The sequence below is a fragment of the Trachypithecus francoisi genome, unplaced genomic scaffold (assembly GCF_009764315.1).
Source record: "Trachypithecus francoisi isolate TF-2019V2 unplaced genomic scaffold, Tfra_2.0 Lachesis_group12, whole genome shotgun sequence".
NCBI classification, from domain to species: Eukaryota; Metazoa; Chordata; class Mammalia; order Primates; family Cercopithecidae; genus Trachypithecus; species Trachypithecus francoisi.
In genome coordinates this window covers 42204620-42227795 of record NW_022681457.1, presented here as the reverse complement: position 1 = coordinate 42227795, position 23176 = coordinate 42204620, and positions in this window count along the sequence as shown.

Here is a 23176-nt window from a genome sequence, read left to right as displayed (position 1 = left end):
AGGAGCATTTAGGTCACAAATTAGCTGATTCAGAAAAACTAAAGAAACTGCCAGAGAAAAAAGGAAAAATTCTATCATCCCTAGAATTGTCCATTCGTTCTATGATAAAATTCCACTTTACTTTCACCAGTAGAATTCAGCCTTACCTCTTTAGTTATGTAAAACATTGCCAAATAATTGTATATGTTAATTTGTTCCTAAGATGACATTTTATATATAATAATTAGGTTTTTAGATAATGCTCTCTTCTATTTTTCTATAATTTTTTTACTCTTACCTACCATTATCAGAAAAAATCAAATGATAAGAAACGGCAATAAACAATATAGTGTTCATTTTACAGGGAAATAAACATTCTTCTGGTTTTCTCTTTCATTTCTAGTTCACCAAACTTTAAAAGAGAGAAAAGATATCCTCTTAGTTATTACCCAGGTCTTAGGAACCAATGTGGAAGCCAGAAAAAGTATGTTTGTTATCTTATTAGGAAAAGTCCCTCACTCTATTCATGCATGCAGGAATGACCAGAATGGTGAAAGAAATTCCATCCTGGGCTCAGCTACTAACAAGATAACTTTGTACGAGTAATGCAATTTCAATGCATCACCTCTTCACATCTGCAATATGAGGATAATAATATGTATACTGCAATAGATTTGATGAGACAAAGTTAATAACATTTTGAGGTAATTTTTACATAATAAAGTCCTGTACAACTGTGAGTCATTATTACATCATTGCTACTATAAAGGCTTTGCTCGTATTGGGTCATGGGAAGCTATTTTATTTTCCTCTCTAGTTTACAGCTACACAACTTTACTCCCCTTCACTTTATTTTATAGGGTAGGGAGTCCAGCTGTGAAAGCCTACACTAAATTAGATGACTAGAAAAACAAAGATCTGAATGCAGTTCTCATTCCATTGTTGCCATCCACCCAAGTTATTCCCACCATCACCCTATATTTATCACAAGAGTTTGACTCGGTGAAGTATACCATAAATCAAATTGAGGGTTTACAAGACTTTTTATTTCATAGATTTAAACATAGATTGAATGCTTGAATAAATATTGGACCATTTTAATAAAATACTAGCTTAACTGAAGTACCATTAAATAGTAGAGAACCAATAAATAAACCAGCATTCCAATCCAGACATATTATTAAGGGAGGAAGCAATCAGATGTGTAAAGAAGGCCTACATTATAGGAGGACAGTTCTTACAAGCCAGATGTTATAACTTTTGTTTGTCCTTTGTATAGCACAATATGCTCTAAGGTATTTTGTAATCCTTAATTAGAAAAACTTCATTTAACCCAAGTCTTTTTGTTTCTTCTAATTCTGAATGATGTATACAATTTTGAATGCTCTTGCATTGATCTCTAACGGCCTCAAATGAGTAATTTCCATTTGATTTTGATGATTTCTTTGGATATCAGCAATGTCCCTAAAGTAAAACGGCAACACACCTTGGTCTTATTTTTTCATGGGCTGATATTTTGTCTGATGTAAATTGGAATCCTGGAATTCTTTCAACATTTTGATCATCTTCTAGGTACGTTGCCATTCCTAATACTTTATGAGGGAAGCTTGATATCAACTAACTTCAGACATTTGCTTCAATATAGTTTTATCTTGTTTTGGGATCTTGTTAGATGTTTGGGACTGATAAGTGAGTAAATAAAACAGTACACAGAGCCCCAAAAGCATCAACAAATCTTTACCGAGGGTTTCTTCTGAGGATTTACAAAGTAGGAAGTATTCTGGCTTCTGCTCTGCAGTTGGTTATCATCTGAAAGAACAAATGATTAAGTCGGAGCTCTAGACAGTGTGAATTAAAGAGCAGTGTAAAGAAAACTGGCCTTGAAATCTATAAACCTAGTTTAGAATCTTCACTACACCTGTTACTACTGGCTAGCTAATATTGGTAAATTATGTAATCTCTCTAAACATAAATTTCCACAAAACAAATAAAAGCTAGCATTATTAATGAACGACTCTGAGTACAATTAACACTTTTTGCCTTAATCATACATATGTTTGTCCTGTACCCTGTGACAGAGGAAATCATCCATTCACTCTGTTTCCCTACCAGTAAAATGCTATGAGTTCACCTGAAAGAGTTATAAGCCTGTACTAAGGAAAGTACTACAGAAATCCAATTATTGTGTGGAAAATGGCAAGGGAGAGTGATGTTAAAGTTCAATTGTTATTTAACAGTAAGCAAGAGCTTTCAAAGAAACAGAGGACGGCTTTATTGTCTTTTCTAGTTATGGAAATTAGTAAGAATCAAGAGAAACTTCTGCTAAATACACAAAAGTATACAGACAAAACAAAATACTACAGACTGGGTGGCTTAAACAACAGGAATTTATTTTCTCACAGTTCTGAAGGCTGGGCAGTCTAAGGTCAAGGTGTCAGTGGGTTTGATTTCTTCCAAAGACTCTCTCTTTGGCTTGGAGATGGCTTCTCATTGCATTCTCATATAATTGCCCTTTTGTGTGTCTGTCTGTTATCTGCATTCTACTCTCCTCTTCTTACAAAGACACCAGTAATATTGAGTCAGGACTCACTCACAAGACATCAGTCTACCTTATGTAATTATTTAAGGGCCCTATGTCCAAATACAGTCACATTCTGGGATATTGGAGTTTAGGACTTCAACAAAGGAAATTGAGAGGACACACCTGATGCTATAAGAAATTGATTTTCACAAAATCATAAGGCCAGTGTTACAGTGACCAAACTTCTAACAAACCAAAGACACAGTGGGAGTGACTCTGTGTGTATGTGGGTTGGGGGAAGGTTGCAAGAGAAGGCAAATGGTTTAATCAGAGATCAGACTAGGCTGTACGTGGTGGCTCACGCCTGTAATCCCAGCACTTTGAGAGGCCGAGACGGGTGGATCACTTGAGGTCGGGAGTTCAAGACCAGTCTGGCCAACATGGCAGAACTCTGTCTCTACTAAAAATACAAAAATTAGCCTGGTGTGGTGGCGCCCACCTAATAATCCCAGCTACTCAGGAGGCCGAGGCAGGAGAATCACTTGAACCTGAGAGGCAGAGGTTGTAGTGAGCCGAGATTGCACGATTGCACTCCAGCCTGGGCAACAGAGCAAGACTCCAACTCAAAAAAAAGAGAGTTGAGAGTAAGCACATTTTGTAGGACTTTTACTTTCTTAGATTAATTCAGCCATATATTAATGAGTTCATATTTATATTTGCCCATCATGAGATGTTATTTTGTTTATCCTTTTTACTCCAAGATAACAGACATAAATACAATAAATACAATACCTGACATGTCTCTCCCGGGGGCGGGGCGGGAGGACACAGAAGATGGAAAGTGGTCCAAAAAAAATCTGTCAGACCAATTCAAATTTTTGCAATATGAAAACATGGATTTTTAATAAATGTTAAAAATGAGAACAGTAAATACATCTTAGTTGTTTGACACACATGATTGTGAGAAGAACTTAAGAAAATCATGCAATTTAGGCTGGACAATATAGCAAGATGTCATCTCTACAATAAGTTTAAAAAGCTGGATGTGGAGGTGCATGCCTGTAGTCCCAGCTACTTGAGAGGCTCAGGCAGTAGACTCACTTGAGCCCAGGAATTCAGGGTTACAGTAAGCTATGATCATGCCACTGCACTCCAGCCTGGACAACAGAGCAAGATCTTGTCTCTAGAAAACGTAAATTAAAAAAAAATGCAATTGGTTATACCTGGTTATATCACAGATTTAAAAATAAAAACAGAAAGTCTCCAAAACTTATTTACTTTAAATTGACCAGCTTTGATTTGGTCAAATACATTTTTTTTTCTGTATTCATAGATGATTACATTATTTTTAGTCATGGATGTATGATTTTATACAAAAGAATGATCATGTCACTGCTTTAGTGCTACTCATGTTGGTGTTATGCTCTTCTATAAAGGATGAGAAAGTAAGGTCAGCAAATTATTCTGCTGGAGAAATTGAGTTTTACTATGTTTAACACTATGTGTATAATTATTATGTGTCTAATGTGTCTGTGATTATGGATATGTTTAAAGTCTTTGAAATCTAATTCAAAATAAACACTACAAGCATTGAGAAAGAACTTTCATTATATAAAAAAGCATGAGAAGGAATGCATATAAAGGGAATATGAGTTTTACGTATTCTTACACCAAAATAAAATTTTAGAATATTATTAGGTGTTTGTTCATGGTATTATATCATTAGAGGTGTAAAAGCTCTTTAGTTGGCTAGCTAAATAAAATATCCTTGCTTAATATTAGATGTGAGTTATTTGCATTAAAAAATTTTTCCATATATCATTTTAATCAAAGATCAGAATAAACTCAGTTCAGTGTAGCTATTTGTAAAATGTAAGACAAAACACTTAGACTATATAGATAATGATTCAGAATTATAAGTCTTACAAACTATTCTTCTGCATATTTAAAGATGAATCTTTGCAAACGTTTTAGAAGATATTGTGAGAAATTTACTTTTCATAAATTTAAGGTTAATACTTTATCATAAATCTATCTCAAAATGCATCGTGATTTATCTGAGTGGAACTTTATGACTGTGGCCCTGTGTTACGGGTGGAATTGTGTCCCCACCCAATTCATATGTTGAAGTCTTAGCCTTCAGTACCTCGGGATATGACCTTCTTTGGAAACAGAGTCACTGCAGATGTAATTAGTTAAGATGAGGTCATAGTGGAGTCGAGTAGGTCCCTAATCCAATATGACTGGTGTCATTTTCAAGGGAATACATTTGGACACTGGTATGTATCCAAAGAGGATGTCATGTGAACATGAAGACAGCCGTGTACAAGCTCAGGGAAAAGGCCTGAAACAGATCCTTCCCTCACAGGCCTCAGAAGAAGCCAACCCTGCCAACACTTTGATTTTAGACTTCTAGTCTCTAAAAGTGAGAAAATAAGTTGGTGTGTAAAAGCACCATTTGTGGTGCTTTTTTTATTTTTACAGCAGGCTAGAAATCTAATACATCAGGTCTCCAGTCTTGTAATTTTGTTACTGCCTTAAAGAACATAAAACAGTGAAGATATTCACCAATGATATAGTCTTTGCCAAGTTTCTGTAGCACCGTGAGGAGGTCTTGCCAATATATCACAATACATGAGTATTTTCTAATGAATATTCAGTTTTGAAGAATAGTTTCTAATTAATATGCCATCTCTAATGAGAAAACAAATTAAACTAATAATATTGAAGATGTAAAAAGTTCAGCCAGGAAAGACTCAATTATGAGTTATTAAAAAATATACTTAAAGAGATGTATGCTAATAGAAATGCTTCAGTTTCTTCTTTAAAGTTTATTTTTGTAAAGAGTCTTGAAAAGTCAAACTTCAGAGTCAAGCAGAGTTGCTTAGAAAGGTGTCTTGATGTTTATTAGTGCTGTGGTGTTAGGTAGCCACTTAATGTCCTAAGTCTAAGGTTAAAAAATGGAAATAAAAGTGCTTAACTTGAAGGATGATTCTGTGAAATAAATCAGATGATTAGTGTAAGCAGCAGCCTTTTTTAATTGAAGCACTTTTTAAAAATTGAAGCATAACTTTATATAAAATACAAATCTTAATTTCACAGTTTGAAAAATATTTACATATGAATATATATTTAGTGCCCAATAAAAGTATATAACTTTTTCATTAATTCATTTCTAAGATCTCTTTTTGTCTCTTTCCTCTCAGTAGCCTCTATTTTGCTTTTATAGTAATAGATTGTTTGGTCATTCTTCAGTTTAATACAAATGAATTCAACAGGAAATACATACAATATATAGTCTGTTCCTGGGCTCCTTTGTTCAACATAACGTCTATGAGATCCATTTATATCACTGTACATAAGTAATTTTTAGTACTGTGTAGTATTCCATTAGAGAAACATGTCAGATCTGGTTATTCACTTGCATGTTAATTATAGCACTAAATGTAAAAAAAAACAATAAAACTCTAAGAAAGGAAAGAAAAATACCTTTATGATTATATAGTATGTATAGATTCTTTAAATGAAGAGAAGAAAGAAAATATTAATCATTTTAAAAAGTACTTGCATTTAATTAAAATTAAGACATTCTGTTTACCAACAATGCATTGTTTAAAATATGAATAAACAAGCCATAGTGTGAAATATTTCCACAATACTTATAACTAAAAAATAACTCACAATATATAAAGAACTCTCATAATTAATAAGAAGACAACAAATGACTTACGTTTAAAAAATGTCAGACTACTTGAGCAGGCACTTCTCAAAAGAGGGTATTCAAATAGCCGGCAGTTACATGAAAAGAGCTGACAAAAAGAAGGAAATGTGATATAAAAACATAATGACACACCATTACATAATTACTAAAATGGGCAAATTTTAAAAGACTGTCAATATCAACTATTGTAGAGGAAGCAGAGAAACTGTAATTCACATATATTACATATATAATATTAAATTGGTTTAGAAAAACATTTGGTATTACATACTAAAGTTAAATACATGCCTGTTGTATGATCCAACAATCACATTTTTAGGTCTTTTTCCAAAGACTCTCAGAATACACATTCACCAAATTATATGCACAAAAATGCTTGTAGAACTGTTATTCACAACCCTAGTCTGGAAACAAATCAAATATTCATTCAGAGAGAAATGATAAAAAAAAGTATAGCACACAATAATTGTTAGCAATAGCTACTACTATTATGACTTTATGTTTTTCTCCAAATATATAGTGTCTACTAGATATCATGTTTTGGTTTCAAATGTTTACCTTTCCATGTTTATTCATTGGGCAAGCTGAATTGTTGTAGACAATGAGTTGTTTAGGCAGATTATTCTGTGGGATGGAAAAAGGACTTTGATAAATATCTCCTCATCAAAAACAATAGCTAACCTCTTTGCCCATACCTTTACTTCCTAAATCTACTTTAGTCTGTTCCTTTCACAACTCATTAACTCTACTCCTATTGGAGATTTATAACATGCTTTTGTGTACTTATAAAACCCTTTGCAATTGGAATTGCTCTAAATGTTGATCCTGTTACATAGTAGATAGATAGAAGTGAAATGAGAGCAGGAGAGAGGAAAGAGCATTCGTAGTCATTAATAGTATTCATTCAGCTATCTCACCATATAGTTAGTTACTTATTTTAAAGAAGGGAAGCACTGAACTAGTATATACCAGATGTCTGATGAGGTATCCTATTTTTAAAATTTTATAAAATTCCTCTAGCCAGTATTATATGGGATAGCCTGTGATCTCCATCTCCCTTAATTTTTCAAATTCTTACTTCTTATTTCAGGTTTTTCCTCCTATGAACTCTAGATTTTACCAACATCTTAATTTCAGTTATTATTATCTTTTTTATTGTTCATTATTGACACAGAGAAATAATTCAGACCCTTTTTCTTCTTCTTCTTCCACCCCTACCCAAAAATATCTGCTAGGTTTGTGATATAACAGGCTTTTACTGTGGGTTTTGAAGCACGGAAGGGTTTTAGATGAAACCAGTGCAATAAACTTAGAAGTGAATTTTAGACACTCAGAAAATTCCTTACTGGGCAATATTGTCTTCTAGCTTCAGCCTCTTGTCATTTGTTAGGTCTTTCTCTCTGTGCCTCTTCACTCTTCCTTCTCAGTTTTCTCCTATATCCAATCCTGGACTCTTGCTCTCTCCATACTTAGTAGTCTTATTATCACATTGTTAAATCTTTCCACTTTCAGTGCACGCCCTGTTAGATGTTTATTTAATGAGACATTGTAGTCAATCTTTTCCTAAGGTCTTGACATCAAAAGTTTTTGTTTTTTTTTTTTTTTCATTTAGGTCCCACAAAGAAAGACATTCTAAAAACTTCCAAGTTCTACAGTGTATGAAGACTGTTCTTTCATTGCCATGATAAACTGCTAAAGCACTGACATATGATTATCTGGAGAGTGAGAAAAGAAATAAAAAAAGAAGTTTCAAGTCTCCAGTTTAATCTATAAAGTCAATCACTGTTTCTAGCATTTTTTTTTTAATCTGTAGAGATGAAATAATATTGGCCAACTTAACTTGTATGTTTTGTTCTCCTATGTTGTGACAGGAAGACCACCTAACTCTGTAAACTGTAGGATTTCAGAGAGATTCTAAATTGAAGAAGGAAGATACAAAAACTGGATAATCAGCCACTGAGTGATTCCATGATCGTTGTTTGAAAAAAACATATGGAATTCACAGGAGTGAAGTTGAAACTTGCCTATGGGATAGCTCTGTAAAACCTGTGATAAAGGAATTTACTTGGCTGCTGCAGACATCATTCGATGCCTTGTGACATCTTTTCTTACAATTTTAACTTCCGTAGTCGTATCATTCCCTTCTGCACATTTTGAAGTTAGCATTAAAAAATCATGGCATAGTGAATGGTTTTAATGCAATATTAAGGAAAGTTAAGGTTATGGTTGTTTAAGAAACACTGGAACTTAAAAAATGTGAGAAGGGACTGGGAAATCAAGATTGCTGGAGGCCATGACTTTGCTATTTACTTTGTTCTAACAGGGTCAGCTCTTGGCAAATTCTAGAAGGAGGTATACAAGTTCCTTCACTTTTCTGGTCAAATCACCTTTATCATTTTACATGTAATTCACCCAACTGTAGGACATAAATATACTGCTACTATGATTATATCATAAGCGAAGAAACTAAGATCCGGAGAGGTTAAGCAAATTGCCGGAGGTCAGAAAGCTAGTTAATGGCAGTGTTGGGTTGAAAGACTGTTCAGCCAACTTTTACTACTAGAATTCAGAACACTACTTCTTCTAGTAGCTGTTAACTGCAAAAGAAGTACTCATTCAAGAGAGTGTGTGTGTGTCTGTGTGTGTGTGTGTGTCTGTGTGTGTGTGTGAGATCTAGGATGAATGTGTTGGTGATCCAGAGGAAACATATTTGTAGTAGTGGCATAATACATGATAGCATTTGGGAATGTTGGCAAATGTGGATGATACAAGAGAGGGTGTGGATTGCTTTTGTTATCCCACACCGTACACCACTCTCTTATACTTGAAATAGACTGCTTTAATACCTAACACTTTAATGACCAACAAGTGAAAATGTTTCATTTTCAAAAAGCAAAAGCACATGTGGATATTTATGATACTAAGAATAATTTGCTAAATAAGAAAACCCAGTAACAACCATGGTGAAAAATATTCATTCAATAAATATTTATTTACAGCCTACTATCTGCTAGGCACTGTTATAGAGATACAATGGTGAAGACTGACATTTTCCCAGATTTCTCAATTTAGCAACTTTTGGAGAAATGCAAACAAAGAAGACATATTTAAGGAATGACAAATAAAAAGAGAGGTGTGGGAAAGTTTGAAAAAAAATAAAGAATGCCTTTTCAAATCTAGTGAGGTTTATAAAAACTTCTTACAAAATGGATGAGTGGATGAAATTAAGTTTAGTAACTTAAAAAGAGCAAGACTTATGGTAGAATATGATGCAATAAAGACATTCTATTCCACTTCTTTCTTTAAGGCCAAATAAAAAATCAAGAAGAAAATTAACAAGAAAAGAAAAAATCAGCACCACCAATGAAAACAGGAACTAGTCACAACCCTAAATCTCTATCTATAAAAAGTAACTGTCAAATACTGTAAAACACCAAACCAAGGACAGGTGCAGGGAGTAGACACGGACCTCTACAAATCTTAAGTACTTTATTCTCCTAGAATTAGAGACATACGAAGGGGGAACTAAGTTTCTTGTCTGGATTAGCAGTGTCCTTGGCAGGTCATGGGTAAGTCACAAAATTATAAATCGGCACAGTAATGTTTTCTAGTTGCAGGGAAAGTTCGGAGTGGAGGGAGTTCACTGAGAGGCATGCACACCTCTGTTCTCCTGAAAGAGGATAAAACTAATTTCAGGGAACTCTGCAAATTTGTTGAGGAAGTGCTCTAACAAGAAGAAAAAAATTACAGACAAAAAAATTAGTAAGAAAATTGCGGAAAAGTCCAAAAGAGAAAATTAAAATGAACATTTAAATTAAATTATTATTATTATTATTATTATTATTTTGAAACAGGGTCTCTGTCACCAAGGCTGGAGAGCAGTGGCATGATCTGGTTTCGCCTCACAGGTTCAAGTGATCTTCCCACCTCAGCCTCCCAAGTAGCTGGGACTATAAGCGAAGGCCACCACACTTGGCTATGTTTTTTTGTTTGTTTGTTTTTTTGTTTTTTTAGTAGAGGTAGGGCTTCACCATGTTTCCCAGGCTTGTCTCCAACTCACGAGCTCAAGCAATCTGCCCATTTTGGACTCCAAAAGTGCTGAGATTTACAGGTGTGAGCCACTGCACCCAGCCCCAAGTAAATAAAACTTAACTAATAATTCTAAGAAATGAAAGTTTATCTAAGAAAATATGGATTTCCAGAATTGTTCACCAAAGCAGTAAAACATGAAAACTAAACCAAGTGACATAAAAAATTTGAGAAAATATCACAGAGATGCCAGTCCTAGGGTAACAGTTTAAAAATATTCATGAAGAAGGTTAACAAATATCCACAGACAGAAAATTCATATGCTATTCCTTGTTTTCCAGAACAGAGAAAAGAAAAGCTAACCCACATTTTATAAAGAAAGAGTGACATTAATACAAAACCTGAGAAAGGTAGTTTAAAAAATAAAGAAAATAAACTACCTGTGGACAACTTCAATTATGAATACACATTCCTAAGAAGGTACAGAAGAACGATCAGATGTTCCTTTCAATAGATGTTGAAAAGAAATTCTTAAAATTTTTAAATATGTCATTCATCAAGACCTCTATATGAAGTTCAACTAGATAGGAATTAGTTAACATTGTCTAGGAGCACATAAAATAATACCAACAGAAATAATTATAATGCTGGTAAGTAACATTTACTAAGTAGTTACTATTGTGACTGAGACTCCTTCAGCCACTCTTTTCTTATATTGTATACTAGTCCACAAGGTAAGTACTATTATTACCCATTTTACAGATAACAAAATCCTGGCACAGAGATGCCAGGTAACTTCCAAGATCGATGATCTAGTAACTGGCAGAGCTGGGTGCAAACCAAAGTGATCTGACTTTGGAACTAATATATGAAATATAAATCATCTTTTAAGTGAAGTGGTCCAAGAACACTTTATATATGACTTATAGAAAGAATGCTTCAACTCTTTCCTGAAAAACAGTACCAACTTGAAGGCTGAAGAGGGAAGACTGAATAAATGGAAAAGAATTTTTTTCTTAGATAAGACTAAATATTGCACATGTACACAAATCATTTTCTATACCATTTGTTACACAAACATTTTCAATAGCAATGACTGACAATACCATGAGATTCCATCTGTAAGTGGACAGTATAAATAAATGTGGTATATTCATATGAGAGAGTATGTCATTTTTTTAAGGTTGATTAATATGTGCTAATGTAAAAAGTTGGGCAAGCTCTATTAGTGAAAAAAAGAAAGTACAGAACACAATATTCCCATTAATCTAAAAAAAAAGAGATTTCTAGTTTACACAATTATAAATACATATGAAAATTCCTGTAAGGGAGTAAAATGACCATATTGTTTAGCTCTGAGGAGTCCACCTGGGGGTTGAGTGGCATGGAGAGTGGTGAAAGATGTTTAATTTTTAAGCATATTTCTGTAATTTAAAAAACTATATTATTGTATTGTTTTTAAAATTAGTGATAGCCATCCATCTGTATCCATGGAGAATTGGTTCTAGGGTCTCCTGAGGATACCAAAATCCATAGATTGTCAAGTCTCTGTTATAAAATGGCACAGCATTTTCCCATAGTCCATGTTATGGGAAACATACACATATCCTCTTGTATACTTAAATCATCTCTAGGTTATTTAAAATACCTAATACAAAGTGGATGCTATGTAAATAGTTGTTTTACTGTAGTGTCTATAGAATAATGACAAAAAAAAGTCTGTGCATCTTCAAGCCACAGGCAATTTGTTTTTGACTATTTTTGATCTTTGGTTGGTTAAATCTATGCACGTGGGACTCACAGATATGGAGGGCCTGTATGTAAAATATGTATTTCAGTGAACCAGCCAGGTGAAAGGCCAGGGGTAAGACTCTGGTGGAGGTGCAAAAAAGAAGCAACAACAACAGCAGCAACAAATGATTGGGAATGGCCCTGAACTGAAGGATACTCAAGTAGACTGTAGGAATAAAGAGGTTGAGAAAGATGCCAAAAGCAGTTTTCCAAATTGATCAGCATTTGACCCCGCTGTGACTAAAATAGTTCTGCAGCTTCAGAACAATCTCATCCTTATACTGTTCCTTAAAGAGAGGTGACAGTGTTTTCATAATGCACCACTGGTATTACAATTTTTAAAAATTATACTTTCATGACCCTTAAAGATAATTTTAACATAGAAAACTCTCCTGAGGGATTCAAAAGTCAATGAAATCTATTGACTATTTTCCTATAACTGGGAAACAACTGTTTTTCAGAGCTTTGATTCTATACAGACTACTCATCTAATATAGAGTTCACTCAGAGCAAAACTTCATACTTTTAGACTTGGAGTAATATATACAATGTGTTATTCAATTCGAGGAAATTATAATTTCAAAGTGATATCAAGCACATACAATAACTGATTGTAGTTCAATAAACTGTTGCCTGCTAGAGATTCTAGTAAATACATATGTTTATTCTCTATCTCCATTTATTAGAGCTTTCTTTAAATAAGTTCTCTCATGATAAATTTCCAAAGTAAGTCACCCAATTTCTGAAGGGTCTTCTGAATTATCAAATATTTAGTATTGTTCTATTGTTATAAATTTTATTCTGTATGAGTACTCAGAGGATTGGTAACTTATGGTTGTCATATATGTTACTTTTCTGATAAATCACTTTATTAAATAATCAAATAATTAGTCCTTTATGTATTACAGTTAGCCTTATGGTCATATATATTTATTATATGAAAAGGGAGACTCTTAATTTAATAAAATGAATTACTAGCTTTCAAAATTGAGTTTATGTTAACTTAATTGTTTGATAAACTGTAGTTTAACTCTCAAATACAGAAAGGATAATTCTAAAATTTAGTGTTTTACATTTCTTTCTAAATTAGTCTAGTACAATGGTCATAATAACATCGAGGACCTCTAGTTTATTTGAAACATTGGCAGTCACTGTGTAGTTGTGTAAATATAGATGTAGACACTGGAGAAAGGTGGGAATGTGTTTTGACAGCATAATGTAGTCTGGAATATATTTTTCTGAAAAAATTCCAAAAATTGCCTAGGGGTATTTTTGTCATTTGCCTCTTTCTTCTAGAAAATGATGTTGAATAAGCAAAATAAAAATAATCACAATTCCTAAGACTGAGTATTCTGAGAGATTGAGGTTTTGTAAATTGCAGTTTTACAGTACTTGAATATGATTTGTTTAAAAAGAAATACATAGACATGCCATTTGGGTTTTTGTTTGCACAGTTCACCTTTTTTGCAAACCTCTTTTTATGCTGTCTACAGCAAAGAGGTCATGTCAATCCCATCTCTAAGTTCTAAATAAGTGAATTTTGAGAAATAGTATTCTAATATTTCTCTGCTAAAGTAAATTTAAAATTTCAAGCCTTTAACTTGCCTAGATTATCTTTAGTACTATTTTATTCCTAGTATGTAAATTTAAGAACAATTTAGCTTTTATAGAAAGTTTTGAAAATATGAAATGTATATGTACATATATAGTTGTGTCACTTAAAGATGGAAATACCTTCTGAGAAATACATTGTTAGACAATTTCATTCTTGTGTGAACATCCTAGAGTGTACTTACCCAAATCTAGATGGTATTGTCTACTCCACACCTTGGCTACTGTTACAGCCTACTGCTCCAAGGCTAAAAACCTGTACCGCATGTTACTGTACTGAATACTGTAGGCAACTGTAACACAATGATATTTGTGTATCTAAACATAGAAAACATATAGCAAAAATACAGCATAAAAGGTAAAAGAAAAATGGCACACTTTCATAGGGTACTTACCATAAGTGGAGCTTGCAGGACTGGAATTTGCTCTGGGTGAGTCAATGAGTGGTGAATCAATCTGAAAGCCTAGGACATTATTATCCATGACTGAGGACTTTATAAACACTGTATGCTTAGGCTTCACTAAATTAATTAAATTTGTTTCTTTATTAATAGATTAACTTTAGCTATAACTTTTTCACTTTATAAACTTTTAAAGTTTTTACACTTTTTGACTCTTGTAATAACGTGTAACTTCAAAAACACATTGTACAGCTGTAGAAAATTATTCTTTTTATATATTCTATAAGCTTTTTTCTATTTTTATTTTTGACTTTTTAAACATTTTGGTTAAAAACTAAGGCACAAACACACACATTAGTGTAGGCCTACACAGGCTCAGGTCATCAATATCACTGTTTTCCACCTCTACATCTTGTTCCACTGGAAGGCCTTTAGGGGCAATAACATACATAAAGCTGTCATCCTCAAGGCCTTATTCTGGTGTACCTCTTGAAGAACTTGCCTGAGGCAGTTTTATAGTTAACTTTCTTTTTGTAAAGACAGAGAGTACACTCTAAAATAACAATAAAAAGTGTAGTATAGTAAATACATAAACTATATTCATTTATGATCAAGTATTATGTACTCTACATTATTGTACGTGTTATACTTTTATTCAACTGGCAACACAGTAGGTTTGTTTATACCAGCATCATCACAAAAATGTGGGTAATTCATTTTGTCACAATATTAAGATATCACTAAGCAATAGGAATGTTTCCGTTTCATTACAACCTTATGGGAGTACTATTTTGTATGCTCTTTATTGTTGGCTGGAACATCATTATGTGACACATGAGCGGTGGAGGGTCTCGCCTCCATGCTGATAGCTGCTGACTGATCAGCATGGTAGATGCTGAAGGTTAGGGTGGTTGTGGCAATTTCTTAAGACAACACTTAAGTTTGCTGCCTCAATTGACTCTTTCTTTTAGGAAAGATTTCTCTGTAGCATGAGATGCTGTTTGATAGCATGTTATCCACAGTAGAACTTCTTTCAAAATTGAGTAAATCCTCTCAAACTCTGCCACTGCTTTATCAAGTAAGTTTATGAAATATCCTAAATCTTTGTTGTCATCTCAACAAAGTTCAGAGCTTCTTCATCAGGTGGAGATTTCATCTCAAGAAACCAATTTCTTTGCTCATCCATACAAGTAATTCCTTATCCCTTCAAGTTTTATCATGCGATTGCAGCAATTCACTCACACCATTAGGCTGCACTTCCAATTCCAGCTTTACTGGTATTTTCACCATATGCCTCAGTTATTTCCTCTACTGAAGTCTTGAACCACTTTAAGTCATCCATGATGGTTGGAATCAACTTCTAACAACCCTCTGCTAATGTTGACATTTTGACCTCTTTCCATGAGTAATGAATGTTCTTAATGACATTTAGAATGGTGAATCCTTTCCGGAAGGATTTCAATTTACTGTTCCCAAATACGTGAGAGGAATCTATAGCCTTACAAAATGTTTTTCTTAAATAATAAGACTTGAAAGTTGAAACTATTTCTTGATCCATGTGCTGCAGAATGGATGTTGTGTTAGTAGACATGAAAACAACATTAATTTTTCTGTACACCTCCATCAGAACTTTTGGGTGACCAGATGCATTGTAAATAAGCCTAATATTTTGAAATACATCTTTTGTTTTCCTGAGCAGTAGATCTCAATGGTGGACCTAACGTATCCAGTAAACCATGCTGTAAACAGTTGTGTTGTCACCTAGGCTTTGGTGTTCTATTTATAGAATATAGGCAAAATAGATTTAACATCATTCTTAAGGGCCTTAGGATTTCCAAAGTGATAAATGAGCATTGGCTTCAAGTTAAAGCCAATGGCTGCATTAGCCCCTAACAAGAGTCAGCCTGTTCTTGAAGTTTTGAAGTCAGATAATGAATTCTCATCTCTCAAGGAGTCCTAGATGGCATCTTCTTCCAATAGAAGGTTATTTTTTTCTATACTGAAAACGTGTTGTTCAGTATAACTACTTTCATCAACTAGCTAGATCTTCTGGATAATTTGCTGCAGCACTTGTTCCTTCACCTCGTGCTTTGATATTATGGATATGACTTCTTTCCTTAAACCTCATGAACCAAATTCTGCTGTCTTCAAACTTTTCTTCTGTAGTTTCCTCATTTCTCTCAGCCTTTATAGAACTGAAAAGAATTAGGCACTTGCTTTGTATTAAGCTTTGATTTAACTGAATGTTGTGGCAGGATTGATCTGTTCAGACCACTGAAACTTTCTCCATACCAGCAACAAGACTGTTTACTTTTTTATCATTTATATGTTAACTGGAGTAGCATATTTAATTTCCTCCAAGAACTTTTTCTTTTCATTTTTCACTTGGCTAACTGGCACAAAAGGCTTGGATTTTGGCCTGTCTTAGCTTTTGACCTGCCTTCCTCACTAAGTTTAATCATTTCTAACTTTTGATTTTAAATGAGAGATGTGTGACCTTTTGTTTTATTTGAACACTTAGAGGATATTGTAGGACTATTAATTGGCCGAATTTTAATATTGTTGTTTCTCAGGAAATAGGGAGGCCCCAGGAGATGAAGAGAGATGGGGGAATGGTTGTTTAGTTGAGCAGTCAGAACACACACAACATTTTTCAATTACATTTATTATCTTATGTGGGCATGGGTCATGGTGCCCTAAAACAATTATAATACTAGCATTAAAGATCACTGATCACAGATCACTATAACAAATGAAAAGATAATGAAAGTTTGCCATATTGTGTGACTTATCAAAATGTGACACAGAGACACGAAGTGAACACATTATGTTGAAAAATGGCATTGATAGGCTTGCTATTCAGGATTGCCACAGATCTTCAATTGTAAAAAACATCCAATCATTGTGAAGTGCAGTAAAGCAAAACACAGTAAAATGAGGAATGTCTGCATATGTAATCTTTTAAAATACTAAAAAAGTTTATTCATTTACTCATTCATTCAACCGATAAATTTTACTTTGTGCCTTACAGTAGCCAGGCAATTGCCAAATACTGGTTAGACAGAAATGACAAAATAGGCATGTGTTTCTGCCCTCTTGGAGCTAAGAATTCAGAGGGGGACGTAAAAATTACAAACTAAAATCCAACAAATACTTCATTACACATCACAAGTTATATATACTGCTTTTTAAACTGCTTATATTCCACTTAGCATAACATGGAAGTATTACTTTCAAAAGTCAGATCATTCCAGTCCTCTGCTCAGAAATCTCCAGAGACTCCCCATCTGGCTCAGAATGAAGTCCCGAGCCCTTCCCTCTTGGCCTATATGCACTCAATGTTGGTGGCTGCTCTCTGATCTTTTCTTTGATTGGCACCTCCTTCCTCACCCACTTCAGTAGCTTGGACTTCTTGCTACCTCTTACTCACTTTAAAATGGCCAATGTCTGCCTCAGGCTTTATGTGTCCTAATCTCTTACCCTAAGGTTCTCTGTCTCCAAATGCCTTAGGTCCTAACTTGTTATTTTCAACTCCAGAAAGTTGTCACTGTCTACACATCTTGATAATCATATGCCCAGTTCATTTTTTAAATTTACTTAATTTTTCTTCATAGCTTTTAATCTGTCCTGGGACATTATATGTTCATGTGTTTATTGTCAGGCTTTTCCTTCTAGAATGCTAGCTTCATGTAACTAGGGGTATTGCTTTCTTCACTGCCCTACCTTCCAGTACTTAATAAGCATTCGATGAATATTTATGAGATGAATGAATGAATAAACATATGAAAAAGTAGATGAATGAACAATTTTCTAGTCACTGCATGTTTTTATTTGCAGCATTCGAATATTTAATGATATAAACACATCATATTTGTTTAACAAATTTCCTATTTTTATCTATTGAGCTAAATTAATTATTTTTTTTCCTTTTACAAACCATGCTGCCATGAACTCCACTGTGGTTAGATTACTTATTATTTCCTTGGGATAAGTTAAAGGAAGTGGGATAAACTGTGTTATTATTCAGTCAATATTAGATAATGAGGGAGTATCTATTATTGCTAAGAAATGTATATATCTGAAATAAATTGAAGTTCATTCAGGAGTTAGCTGCTAGACTCTGTTCACCAGCAAACTTCAACTGAAATTATTTGGGGACCATACTCATGCCTCTAGTCTTGGCTTCTGTTGAATTCAATTTTACTAAATTTTCTTCAGTCACAATTTTTAAGCACAGTTTGTCTAGGAAAGAAACCCAAATATGAGTTTTAATGTGTATAATATACAGGCCTTAGAAATTTTTTAAGTCTCACTTCTAAAAATCTAATAACTTTAAGAATCAGACTAGGAAACATAAATAAGAACACATATAGTGATCCATCCACAACTATTTGACTGGGAAGTAGATTAAAATCCTAAATTATTGCTGAAGTTTCCTAAGTTAAAAAAGACTCGAATATAAACTCCGAAACCAATCAAAGTTTCTCATGTCAGCTGTACTATTGCCTACGGAGCTAATCTATGCAAGTAGTATTTATCATTTAAACAGTCCTGGTTCAAAGACCATTGATGATGTTATATTGTCAAAAGAAAGAACTTGTAACTGACAGTTTATTCAGCATGGGAAGGAAAGAATGAAGGAGACTATTTGCATTTAGCTTACAATTTAAAGTAAAGAAAAAGTGAAGAGAACTATTTCCAAATTTGACATCATCCCTCTCCCCTCCTTTTTTTCTGAAGTACTGTTTTAGTTTTTAAAGAAATTCTAAATTGACATTTAAATGGTGGCAGGGCAATTCTCCGTCTCTGCCTTGCGAAACGGTCTCTGGAAATGTACAATTATGCTGTCATCTTTAGCACTCCACATTGGACAGAGTTTAATTATTAATGTGTTTCCCTCAGAGAATGACTCGATCATGTCACAACTCTAGACAAATACAGCTAATGCAAAATCATAAAATATTCACTTGAATACTGCTGAACTGACAGGAAATTAATTCTATGAACACTTTTGATATTACCAGAAAATTAGTTTCAAACGCATAAGACTGAAATAAATGTGTTCATAATTTGCTCAAGGGTAACGCTCATCTTGCAATCAGTTGGTGTCTTTTTATAAATTTTACAAGTATTCAGCATGGCTTTATGATAAAGAGGACAGCTAATGTAATGTATTATTTGTAGACAGTGTTTTACTTGTAAACAGCAGGGAGTGAAGAATTGCTCTCTCAGAAATATTTAAACTCCAGTAATATTCTGCTATTAATCATTTTGTAGAACTGAAGAAGTACCATCAAAAAAAATTTTTTTTTTCTTTCAAGACTGAGAAGCTTAAGGAATGGTAATGGGATTTCAAACTTTTCATTACAGATTACTGTCCCAATTCTTACGAAATATTTGAAAATGATTAGTATCTTAAGGCTACTTGGTGTCCATCATTGGACAAATCAGTGATTTTATGATTTTTGAGAGTTAAAAGTATCCCCTCAAGGAAATTTACTTCCTCTTTTGTGTTTTCCTAGACATTTGCATGAATTTTTATTTCCTTTTTTTTTTTTTTTTTTTTTTTTTTTTGGAGACGGAGTTTCGCTCTGTTGCCCACACTGGAGTGCAGTGACGCAATCTCGGCTCACTGCAAGCTCCTCCTCCTTCCAGGTTCACGCCATTCTCCTGCCTCAGCCTCCTGAGTATCTGGGACTACAGGCGTGCACCAGCACGCCCAGCTGATTTTTGTACTTTTAGTAGAGATGAGGTTTCACCATGTTGGCCAAGATGGTCTCGATCTCTTGACCTTGTGATCCGCCCGCCTCGGCCTCCCAAAGTGCTGGGATTACAGGCGTGAGCCACTGTGCCTGGCCGCATTCATATTTTCACACTTACTTAACTAAAAACTCCTTGAAGGTTAACACTTTTTTCATTGATCACTATGCCTAGAGCCTAGTCAAGTGCGTAATGCAGAGGCTACATGCATGAGTTTTTTGGTGTATAAGTTAATGAATAAAAAATAGATAAATGAGATGAATTCTCATTGAAAACATTATTAGGGAAGTGAAATAAGTCAATGTATAGTAAATTCACTTTACAATTTAAAGTGTCTTGTAAAAGACAATTTTAATATGTATTTCTAAAAGTGGCTTCCCTCACATATTACTGATTCCTGCTTTTATAGAAACTACTCCTGACACACAAAGGTAAGCTTTTAATGGACAAAATTTACTATCTTACTATAGCTAATCAATCAAAGCTAAGCTAATCAGATGTTTTTGAAACATCTGAATGTGAAATTGCTGGAGGTGAATCATATTTGACGGTATTCTAGAGGAAAAAAAAAAAAAAAAAAAAACACCACCATGTGAGTCAGCTCATATTTCCTTACCTTCATGAGTTCTAGCTTCTGTTTCCTTCTAATAAATATCCCTTTTAAAAAGCTTAAGTTGGCCCGGGGAGGTGGCTCATGCCTATAATCCCACACTTTGGGAGACTGAGATGGGAGGATCACCTGAGGTCATGAGTTCAAGATCAACCTGGCTAACATAGTGAAACCCCATCTCTATTAAATATACAAAATTAGCTGAGCATTGTGGCACACGCCTATAATCCCAGCTACTCAGGAGGCTGAGGCAGGAGAATCACTTGAAACCAGGAGGTAGAGGTTGCACTGAGCTGGGATTGTGCCACTACACTCCAACCTGGGTGACAGAGTGAGACTCTGTCTCCAAAAATAAATAAATAAATAAATAAATAAATAAAATAAAAAGCTTACGTTAGCCATAGTCTGCTTTTATTCCTAGAAACTAAAATAAATTTGATTTACATAATTATATTTAATAAGGCATGTTTTGACAGTGTCCCTCTGAACTAATTTTATGTTTTTAAATAAACAAAATTAATAACTATTATTAGAGTTTTCAGATCTTTTATGCTTCCTTTAATCTATTTATTGTATGTATTTATTTAATGTAAAAAATTACAATTGTTGGAAATTAAAGTTATGTCATCTGTAAAGATGCTATAATAAAATATTAAAAGAAACATGATTATTACTGAATCAGATCACTGAATTTTAGTTTAATAGTTTTAATTTCTTTTACAAATTATAGGAAATGAGGTTGTTCATTATTCCATAAAACTACTTCTTGTTATGACAGATTGAATGGGGCCCTGAGTTAGATATAACTGCATAAATGTGAAAAGGCAAAAGGGACCTAATTGAAGATATTATTAGAAAATAAAATATAGCAAATTAATTAAACAATGCAAATATCAATAACAATAGCTATGCATTTTTAACACTTTATGTTTTAATATTACCCTTACAAAGGTTAGTCAAAACACATACTACATTTTTATGCCAATTTTTTTTCCAGGGTGGTTATTTATCCAGCAAATATAAACTATCATGAATGTTTACTCATTCATCTGACAAACAAGTATTTAAACCCTACTTTATGCAAGGCATCATGCTAGGTGCTAAGAAAAATACAATGACGAAGAAGAAAACTTTCTTGCCTTTGAGAAATACAAATTAAAATTACAATAAGGTATCATCGTATACCAGTCAGAATGGCTATTATTATAAAGTCAAAAACAACAGATGTTGGCCTGGATGCTGAGAAAAGGGAATGCTTAACCACTGTTGGTGGGAATGTAAATTAGTTCAACTTCTGTGGAAAAGAGTATGGAGATTTCTCAAACAACTAAAAATCAAACTACTATTAGGTCCAGTAATTTCACTACTGGGAATCCACCCAAAGGAAAATGAATCAATATACAAAAATATATCTGCATTTTCACTACTGGGAATCCACCCAAAGGAAAATGAATCAATATACAAAAAGATATCTACATTTGTATGTTTATTGCAGCACTACTCACAATAGCAAAGTCACGGAACCAACATAAGTATCTACCACTGGTTGACTGGAGAAAGAAAATATGGTAAATATATACCGTGAAATACTACACAGCCATAAACAAGAATGAAATCTTTTTTTTTTTTTTTTCCAGCAACTTGGATGCAGCTAGAGGCTATCATTCTAAGTGAACTAACTCAGGAACAGAAAATCAAATACCTTCTAAGTGGAAGGTAAACAACAGGTACACATGGGCATACAAATGAAAAGAATAGACTAGAGACTCCAAATGGGGGGAAGGTGGGAAGAGGGTAAGGGTTAAAAAACTAACTGCTGTGTACTATGCTCAGTACCTGAGTAACGGGATAATTATTAACCCAAACCTCAGTATCACACAATAAGCCCAGGTAACAAACATGCATATGTATCGCCTGAATCTAAAATAGAAGTTGAAATAACAATGATAAAGAAAAAATTTCCTGCCTTCAAATACCTAGCAGGGAGATAAGAAAAAAAACAAAACGTTAACATATAGACTGAATGTTAAGAGCGATATAAATTCAAAATAATATGGGACTTAGATTAAAGAAGAGGGAAACCAAGTTAAATTAAGATAATTACGAGAGGATTAACTAATAAGATGGCTTTAACATGAGGAATGGGATAGGAAAGGATATTTTGAAAGGTGGAGATCATTCTAGTTACCTGTAATTATATGAGCAACAACCTTGTTGTGCTGAAGTATGGAGTACTCCAAAACCAGCATCCAGGGATTGTAACTGGAGTCTGGCTGTGAAGGAGGTTATCACCTTCCACCAATAATAAACCTTCTCCAATGAAATTTATGATCTACATGATGTTACACCAAAACTAATAGAGTTGTTTTCATTCACTCAGTATATTTTCTCTCTTCCCATTATCTCTTAAAATCATTACAAACAGGAATTAGTCTCTATCGTGTAGCCAGGTTACAATGACATCCACACTGTTAAATCCAATAAGCAATTATTTGTTCACAATGAACTATCAGTAGCATTTGAACACTTGATCGCCTCTCTTCCTAAAAATCTTTTGGTTCAGTTGGCTTCCAGGTAACACCATATCTTATTTTGTTCTCCAACATCCAATGGACACTCTTCCTTGTCTATTTTGGTATTGTTTTCCCCTACCATTTATCGGTAAAGTATCCCAGGGCTTAGTCCCTGGGTGGTTTCCTTCTTGCTTACTTCCCTTTGTGATATCATCAGTGTCAAGGATTAAACATGTCATC